Source organism: Spea bombifrons, chromosome 1, assembly GCF_027358695.1.
Source record: "Spea bombifrons isolate aSpeBom1 chromosome 1, aSpeBom1.2.pri, whole genome shotgun sequence".
Lineage (NCBI taxonomy): Eukaryota > Metazoa > Chordata > Amphibia > Anura > Pelobatidae > Spea > Spea bombifrons.
In genome coordinates, this window is record NC_071087.1 from 163,630,640 (window position 1) to 163,640,413 (window position 9,774).

The window sequence follows — 9,774 nt, forward strand, 5'->3', positions numbered from 1 at the left end:
TAATGTTTTTGTTAATGTTCATTCACCCTTCCTATAACAACGCTACAGTATCTGCTGGCGCTATATATATATATAATGTAATATTACCTGTATTCCAGTTACTGTTATACTCCATGCAGTTTCCACCTGCGCAGAGCCGTGATTTACACTCAAACATTGATCTGTATAAAAGGTTTTGTTCTGATTGATTAACGTCATCGCGGAAAACCTTGCCTTTCATGCCTCCGATTTTATATATAACAGGCTGAGCGAGGATTTCCCTGCGGAGTATCCGCTCGGTATCCGCGCTCCAGGACATGTCTGGGGAATGCAAAGATTATGTCGCTTTATAGTTTGTAACACAATTACTAAACTCGTGTATAGAGCCATGCGCCACGTCCGCCTCCCCAGAGAAACCCGCAACTTCATTACTCCGCGTAGTGTACACTACCAATCACTGCGTGTACACACACTTCCTTCCACCAATCACTGCGTGCATGCACACTTCCTTCCACCAATCACTGCATGCACACTTCCTTCCACCAATCACTGCGTGCACGCACACTTCCTTCCACCAATCACTGCATGCATGCACACTTCCTTCCACCAATCACTGCATGCACTCACTTATCCTCCACCAATCACTGCGTGCACTCACTTATCCTCCACCAATCACTGCATGCACGCACACTTCCTTCCACCAATCACTGCATGCACGCACACTTCCTTCCACCAATCACTGCGTGCACGCACACTTCCTTCCACCAATCACTGCATGCATGCACACTTCCTTCCACCAATCACTGCATGCACTCACTTATCCTCCACCAATCACTGCGTGCACTCACTTATCCTCCACCAATCACTGCATGCACGCACACTTCCTTCCACCAATCACTGCATGCACGCACACTTCCTTCCACCAATCACTGCATGCATGCACACTTCCTTCCACCAATCACTGCATGCACTCACTTATCCTCCACCAATCACTGCGTGCACTCACTTATCCTCCACCAATCACTGCATGCACTCACGTATCCTCCACCAATCACTGCGTGTATTAATTATCAAGGACTCTCTCATATAACGTTCAAGATTGCAGTGAAGTTGTGAAGTCATCTGAAATGTTTGTGCTGCGGTGTTTTCAGGCAGTTATCATACCGGGAAACAATAGAACGGCTCAGTCTAAATCAGCCAGCAGGACTGAAAGTTTATGGAGGAATAGATTTTATTAGGATCGTCATAAAGCATCAGCTCAGTGCAGCCAGAGACGTTACCAGAACCCACTGACCCCTATATGAAAAAATTGCCCCAAGCAGCTAATCTGTGCCATCTTTGCCACCAGGCAGCCTGTCAGCTCCCCCAAACAGCTCTGGGGGTTATATTACTGTGTACAGCGCTGGGGGTTATATTACTGTATACAGCGCTGGGGGTTATATTACTGTATACAGCGCTGGGGGGTTATATTACTGTATACAGTGCTGGGGGTTATATTACTGTATACAGCGCTGGGGGTTATATTACTGTATACAGCGCTGGGGGTTATATTACTGTATACAGCGCTGGGGGGTTATATTACTGTATACAGCGCTGGGGGTATATTACTGTATACAGTGCTGGGGGTTATATTACTGTATACAGCGCGGGGGGGTTATATTACTGTATACAGCGCTGGGGGGTTATATTACTGTATACAGCGCTGGGGGTTATATTACTGTATACAGCGCTGGGGGTTATATTACTGTATACAGCGCTGGTGGTTATATTACTGTATACAGCGCTGGGGGGTTATATTACTGTATACAGCGCTGGGGGTTATATTACTGTATACAGCGCGGGGGGGTTATATTACTGTATACAGCGCTGGGGGGTTATATTACTGTATACAGCGCTGGGGGGTTATATTACTGTATACAGCGCTGGGGGGTTATATTACTGTATACAGCGCTGGGGGTTATATTATTGTATACAGTGCTGGGGGGGTTATATTACTGTATACAGCGCTGGGGGTTATATTACTGTATACAGCGCTGGGGGTTATATTACTGTATAAAGCGCTGGGGGGTTATATTACTGTATACAGCGCTGGGGGGTTATATTACTGTATACAGCGCTGGGGGTTATATTACTGTATACAGCGCTGGGGGTTATATTACTGTATACAGCGCTGGGGTTATATTACTGTATACAGCGCTGGGGGTTATATTACTGTATACAGCGCTGGGGGGTTATATTACTGTATACAGCGCTGGGGGTTATATTACTGTATACAGCGCAGGGGGTTATATTACTGTATACAGCGCTGGGGGTTATATTACTGTATACAGCGCTGGGGGTTATATTACTGTATACAGCGCTGGGGAGTTTTTTCCACTGGGACTATCCTTTTAATTCCAAACCACTCATAAGTACCTGATTATCTTGAGTCTATCAAGTTTGCTGGTCAGGTGGCCAAATCTATGACTCAAATTTGCATTTTTTGACCCAAAACATAAAACTATTTAACATGTCAGAAAAAAAATGATTTTAGCCATTTCCTTAAATGCCGCTCAAGGTCAGGCGTCCAGGGCAGGGAGCAGAGTGCAGATTATAAGAAGCACGTTTTATTATTGTATTATTGTATTATTGTATTATTGTATGATTGCGTTATATTTATCATTCATGTTATTATCTTAGGATTTTTTGTGTAATTTTTTGGGGGACATTCACTTGTTTTTATCTCAATGCAATTTAGACTTTTTTTGTTTTTCCTTTGGTCATAAACTTTATTGATTTTATTTTTCTGCCCTGACACTCCGAACAAGGACGGGGGACGCTGGCTTTTTTAGAGGAAGATTTTAATGGATGTCGTGCGTCGGAAACCTTTATTTTATGTTCATAAAACAGTCGGGCGCGGAAGTGCTTGTCAAAAAGTAATCTACCCGTTATTTACACCGCTAACAATGGCAGTAAAAATATACAATGCAGATATATATCTTATTTATCATTAACGGCCGCTGCATGCAAGTGAATTAAAGCTCTCTTGTTATTAACTCTTTGCCGTCAGGGGTGAAATTCTTTAGCGTAAAAGGAAAGTAAATATCCACAAAAGCGTCCAAATGAATTAAAACGACTCATTTCTTTTCTTGAAGTTATTATTCTTTGGCATTTGGATTTTGAAACATAGTGTTTTTTTGCTACATCTTGAAAAAATGTAACAGTTATAATTTTAGGAGGGGGAGGCGAGATAAAAGACATATGGAGCCATGGAATGGAAACATGTGACACCCAGCAGAGGTGGTAGAGGGTAATACAGGGAGGGTATTAAACATGCATGGGATAGACATACGGCTCCTGAATCTAAGACGAGACCAACGGCTGATTAAGGTTTGAGTCGTTACAGCAGGAGAAACGGCCGACTAGACGGGGGCCGGATGGGGCCGATTTGCTGGCAGGTTCTATGTTTCTATCAGACCTTTAGAATCCTGTGATTAACCCCTTCCGTACCGGCGTTCTCGTACTGCGTCTTCCCTTGAAGACCGCAGTTTTATTTAAATATTTTAATTCCGTGCTCGTGATTCGCTTCAAAGCGATCACGTGCACGGAATTGAGGGGGAGTGGCTGCTACGGATCACTGGGGACACCCAGCGGTCAGTATCAGCCGCCCCTCGCGATCCCATCGTCCATAGCAACGCTGGATCGCGCATCATCGATGACGTACCTGGTACGTCCCCGGTCTATGGGTGACACCCAACCAGGAAGTACCAGGTACGTCACCGGTACCGAAGGGCTTAAGACAGTCCTACTAAATTTCGGTGCGAACCCAAGACCAATATTCAAGCAAATCAGTCCCGAGAAGCCTGTGGTTCCGTTTAGTGATCCGATGTTCCTGTAATACGCAGGCATTAAAGAGCTCGTGGAGACTTTCTTCAGTTTTTGAAGATTTTTATCGTTTAGCGATGTATCTACAAAAAGAACACATTTTCTACCTATTGCCTGCCGAGGATGACTATGATGTCACAGGCGGCTTAGAGATTACGGTGGGGTTTTTTAATGCCTGGACCCCATTGAGAACAATACCATGTCTATTAAATATATTTAGAATGTTATGAAGCCACAGACAGTGTTACAGGGTCCCCGTACCCAAGGCTGGGACCCCCTGTTTGAGGAAAAGGAGGAATGAGAGGAGAGACATAAATGGACAGAAAGGAAGAGAAGAGAAAAAAGAGGAGAGGAGTGGAACGAAAAGAAGACAAACAAGAAAGAGAGAAAGAATAAAGAAAATTGAGAGGAGAGATAAGTAATACACACACTCACTCTAACACTCAATCTAATTTATATATAACCAGACACTCACACTAAAACTCAGACAATCTAATCAATATCCACACAGACACTCACACTAACACACCCACACCCTCCTACATGCAAACCATGGTGCAAGCTATCGTGTTACATGTTACGTGTTACGTGTTACATGTTACATGTCCCTGTTAAACCCCACCTCGGCCTCTGTTTGGAAAGCACCCTCAGCCCATTTCGGACCCAATGCGCATATTTTGAAATTGGTCTTATCACCATAGCAACCATGTTATGGACCAGCATAAGCCCCATTATATTTGATACATTGGATTCTGTTACCTTTTATTTGCATTTACAACCCGAAAACCAACAATCGTAGAGAATTTCCTCCCCGAATATCTTATATAATTTATTATATTCCCCAAATCTCTTATACTCGGCTGGATCATTTTCTATCGCTACCTCATTTCACATCTCAATAAATCTTTTTATTTATTTATGCAGCTATTTTAAGCTAAAACTTCACACCCACAGACTAGAAAGAAAAGAAAATCCGCACACAGAGAGAATTTCACCCCGGCAGGCGATTCGTAAAAACGCGGCAGCCCCGGAGGGAACGGATTTTTACTGAAGAATATTTTATTAAGCGAACTTTCCTAATATATCGCTTGGCGCGGCCGCTACCGTCACATCCCGGGATCCGTGGGACATGCGCAGGACCCCCCCACTGGAAATTCTCCTTGGCTTTAGAAGATTTGGCCCTGTGGGGGCTGCCTCTAATTCTATGGATGGGGGGGGAGTGCATCTGGATCAACAGCGAGGGTGACCTTGACTTTTTTCTACCTAAATTATTATGTTACTATGTGATGTATCCGGGCGCAACGATGTACCACGCGACTGTTTCGATATCACGCTAAATGTGAATCCCGCGAAATCATCGAAATAATCTCATTTAGAGGCGCTTTTCTCTAAGAGGGTATTAGCCTCTACCACTTCTGCTGGGAGGCTGTTCCACTGACTAATTAAGGTTACAGCAGAAGAGACTAGACGGACGGAGTAGGTCTGACCTGCCAGCAGATTTTATGTTTCTAAGTAGATCGCTGATACCGCAAGTTACAGATACATTGATGGAACCGCCGCTTTAAATAATGTCAGACGGCCGTCTCTGCAGTTCTCGGCGCAGCAAAGTTTTGCAAAACGGATCCTCTTTTTACTTAATGAAAGTATTTTCCCTGCCGGCTGCTCCACCTCCTTCTGATTTTAGTATCAATTTGTTAGATTTATACCGGCGGCGAGGGCTCCTCTCCCGACAAGCGAAATAAATTAGAATAATAATCCATAAAACAAACAGAAAGGTTTCGAGCACTAAAGCTGCCAATCGGCGGATATTTCTGCAGGGCGTTTTAAGAAGCCTTCGGAGATAGTTGGGTTTCGAAGTTCAGCTGCGGAGGGGGGGTACCGAGCTCCGGCCCGTGGGGGCCAATCTGCAGAGTCCCGCTGCAACCCAAAATCTAGGGTTTTATATTAAAAGTAACTCTTGAAAAGTGGTCTTATCACCATTGCAAGCAACGGAATACTCCTGCTGATTTCAGAATCCCATTGGTTGCTCTGGCGATAAGACCACTTTTATTAAGCCAAATTAAGTCAGTAATGCCCATCTTTATTTTGGCTGCTCATAGATCCCGGTCCTGTGTCTGACCCACGCAGGCGCTGGAATCCCCTGTAACCCCGCCATGCTTTTAAAGAGAAACCTCTGCTGTGGATGGCTGGCCCTGCCTAATGTATAGATCATAAAAAGGTTTTAATGTATAGATCAAGCATTGAGGTTTGTTCACCGCTTTAAATGTGTTTTTTTACAAGGTCGTTGGAGACGTTCTCGGAGCAGAAGCTCATCAGGGTCACAGTTCCATAAAGTGAAGTCAGCGAAACTGCAGCTCCCCTGCCAACTCTCTCTTTGGTGAAGTCACCCTATCGCACGTCGTCTTCGCATCACCTGAGCTCAGCAGATACTGAGAAAACATAAATGCATTTATAGGAAAAGACAACTTTCTTCACCATTTTCTGCTCGACCTTAGCAGTCTCTGATTGAGAAATAATACAGGAGGGCATTTCAGGGAATGCTGCAGCGTTGGGGTCTTTAGGACCCCTGTGGTTTGTAGGAACATTCAGGAAATTCTGAATCAAGCAACTTTCCTCCTCCAGCGTAACCGAGAAAACCGCCTGAAAAGTGCGTTCATTCGCTTTTGCCCTTCCTTCTTGCCCCATTAATAGCTGGCATTCTGCACACACGGCCCTGAATCATCACGTCCGAGGCTCCCGTGGATCTGCCGGCTCCAAACCCAAGACAGCATGCGCATCTGCAGTAGGGGGCAAGTGGGGGTAATTTATAATACCCCCCAACCTCCCTCGGGTAACACTACTAGTCTGCCTGCATCTCATGCCTTGGATAGGGCATTCATTTTGTCCTCTGGGTCTGTTTTCTGACTCAATCAGTTTATATATGCGGATATCTGTGATAATAGCGTAACGGAGGGGCCTGCGCGGCCGGAAACAATCTCTAGCGCTAGAGACTAATGTGCCGCCCGCTAAAACAACGCTGGGAGGCGTCCAACGTGCGGCCCTCCAGCTGCTGCAGGACTACATCTCCCATCCTACTCAGCCAGGCCCTTAGCGGAAAGAGCATTATGTGAGATGTAGTCCTGCAGCAGCTGGAGGGCCGCACGTTGGACACCGCTGCTCTACAAGATAAACTCAATACATCCTTATCATGCTGATTTTGTGGGAAACAATAGAATGGCTCAGTGTTAATCACCCAGCCAGACTCTGTGACTAATGAAAGTCTATGGAGGAACGGACTTCATTAGCATCGCCATAAAGCATCAGCTCAGTGTGGTGTTTGAGCCGGGAAAGTCACCCAAAATATCACATGACTGACAGCAACGGCGGCTCCAGGACTGCAGATAAAAGACGAGTGAAAGTTTAGAAACGACTGAAAACAAAGTTACTTTAATAAAAAATAACATTAAAAACAAAAGGTTATTACCAGCCACTGATACAAAGTAACATCGTAGAACGCGGAGAACGTCAGACTTTCTCCTGATGAAGAACGCTATGATTTTCTTGGGTTTTATCCCGTATCTGAACGCTTCCCTCCAGCTGTTACGACGTCTCTTTGCGAGTCTCTGTATTACGAGCTAATAAAGTCAGACCGGTGTAATTATTAGTAATTTATCGCAATAACATTTTCACATGTTCCAGTCGCTATAAATTATAAAAAAAAGGGACACGTGACATGCGTCAGATCAGGGGAGGAAAAACAAGCCTCCGGGGAGATAAGTAACCTTTCGGCTTTTATTAAAACAATCATAAAATGTTCTGTTTTTTTACAGTAGGTCGGCTGCCACGTTCCACGCCGACCACGAGGGAATCGTTACTTATTATATTTAAAGTAAATTCTCGCTCGATATGATTTCAAAGAAAAAAAAACAAAAAAAGGACGGGGGTTGGTTGAGTCATCGCGAAATTTATTCTACTAATGAATGCAATTACCTTTAATTCCCGAGCGGCGCATGGACTTGGGACTTGTTGCCGTTTGTTTTTTTTTAGAAAATTGTGAAAATAGCAATAGAGTTCGGGGGGGAAAATGGTCGGGGGAGGGGAAGAGGGGGCAATTACTACCCGGGCCTGTCCAAATTCATCAAACAGCTCAGTGGGGTCGTGTAACAAGAGTGTGTTAGAGTGAGCGTGTATGTTACGGGGGGGTCAGGGGGGCGACTCGGCTTTAGCTTCCCTCTAGTCCATAAGGAAACAGCCCTCTTTGGTGGCTGGGGGGTGTTAGGTCCTTATGATCCAAATCTCATGCCCCCAACATGTCCGGATCGGGGCACTTGTGTTGGGAGTGTGGCCGACAGTGTGGAAGGAACATGGATGCACTCAGGGGAGAAGCGCTTGGGGCTCCTGCCCACCATAACCAAAGAGCCAGCTTGTGGGGCTTCGCGAATATCCAATGAAAAACGTAATCCCCGGGAGAGATGTAATCTGGAACGCTGGGACACGCGGATTGGCACACCGGTGCCGACATGTTTGGGTCGTTTAGGAGTATCGGTTATACATTCTACATGCTGCAGGGGGCAGCACTTCTCACCTGTCAGCCCCACGACGAATCTATACGTCCTGGAATAAATTAGGAATGCGGTCGGTCAGGAGCTCCGCTTCCAATGATACGCAGAACATTTTCACCTTCAAATCACCTTCAAAGGTTCTTTTTAAGGAAAAAAAAGTGATATCTGAAGAATGAAAGAATGAAGCGTTTCTTAGAATGAAAGGAACGCGGTGAACGGGACGACGCACGGCGATGGCGATGAAATGTTCTCTAAGATCGATTTACTTGTCGCTGATTACTCTGATGTAACTGCTGCCCCCCCCATAACTTTTCTCTCCTTACATTGATGACATTTTCTTGCTTAAAACAGCATTTGTAGTTAAATTACTGAAATTCCTCGAACGATATATTCGGCGACCGGCGGCTTCTCGCAGCAACGTGGATTTCAATTTTCTAGATGTTAATGAAATCATAAAAGCAATCAGTTTGTGACAGACTCCGACATCACAACCGCAAATAGAAACCATTTCAGAGATGTGATTCGGCTCCGTCCCCGAATAGCAATCGGCGGCCGCGTTCCTCCGCTCCACGGCGGCAGAGAATGACCGGCGATGACATATCGGCCAAGAGAAACCCGCGCCGGTGATCGGGGATCTCAAAAGCAGGCAGTGTATGAATGAACGCAGATGATCCCAAAACTCATCTGAACGAAAAGACGTCTTTCTCATCCAGCAGACATGTTTGTGTTCACATGTAGATTGCGTGTGCGACCCATAAAGGTGACTGCGCACAGCAAATTGCAGGGTAGGCACACCTAAGAAAGGGTTAAATTGCGTAATCCATAATACAAAAGAGACAAACTCTAGGTAGAACAATCACATGTATGCCAAACTCTTCTCATCTCTAGCGCACCCGCTTTTGAGGGCTACAACTCCCATCAGCCTTATTTATTTGATTTTGTATGTGATGTGGGATTAGCGTTGGGGGGGGAGCTGGTGACATCACTGATCTCTGATTGTTAGCAGGGATCAGACATTTGTTACAGCATGCTATTTAGCCGATGTCTGTTTATTGTACTACGGTAGCAAGCAGCAACATTAGGCTGCCTGCTCCATGGACCGAGCCCTGCCTTAGGATTTAACTTTTTAATTGTTGAAGAAGCCGCTGATTAACTCATTAAGTTTAAGAGTCAGACAACATTGTAAACGCAAGACACATTCTCAACGGACGTCCCGGATGTGCAGTCAAACACACGATCGCCGACAGTCTCTGTTGCACTACAGGAGACAATTGCGGATAGGAGACCTGAAGGTGCCAATTTGTTTGTGGTGAGTGACAGACATCCCGTGTCTAATTTGGCAACCACATACCATGTACCAAGTTGGCACGGAAGGGGTTAAAGCATATAA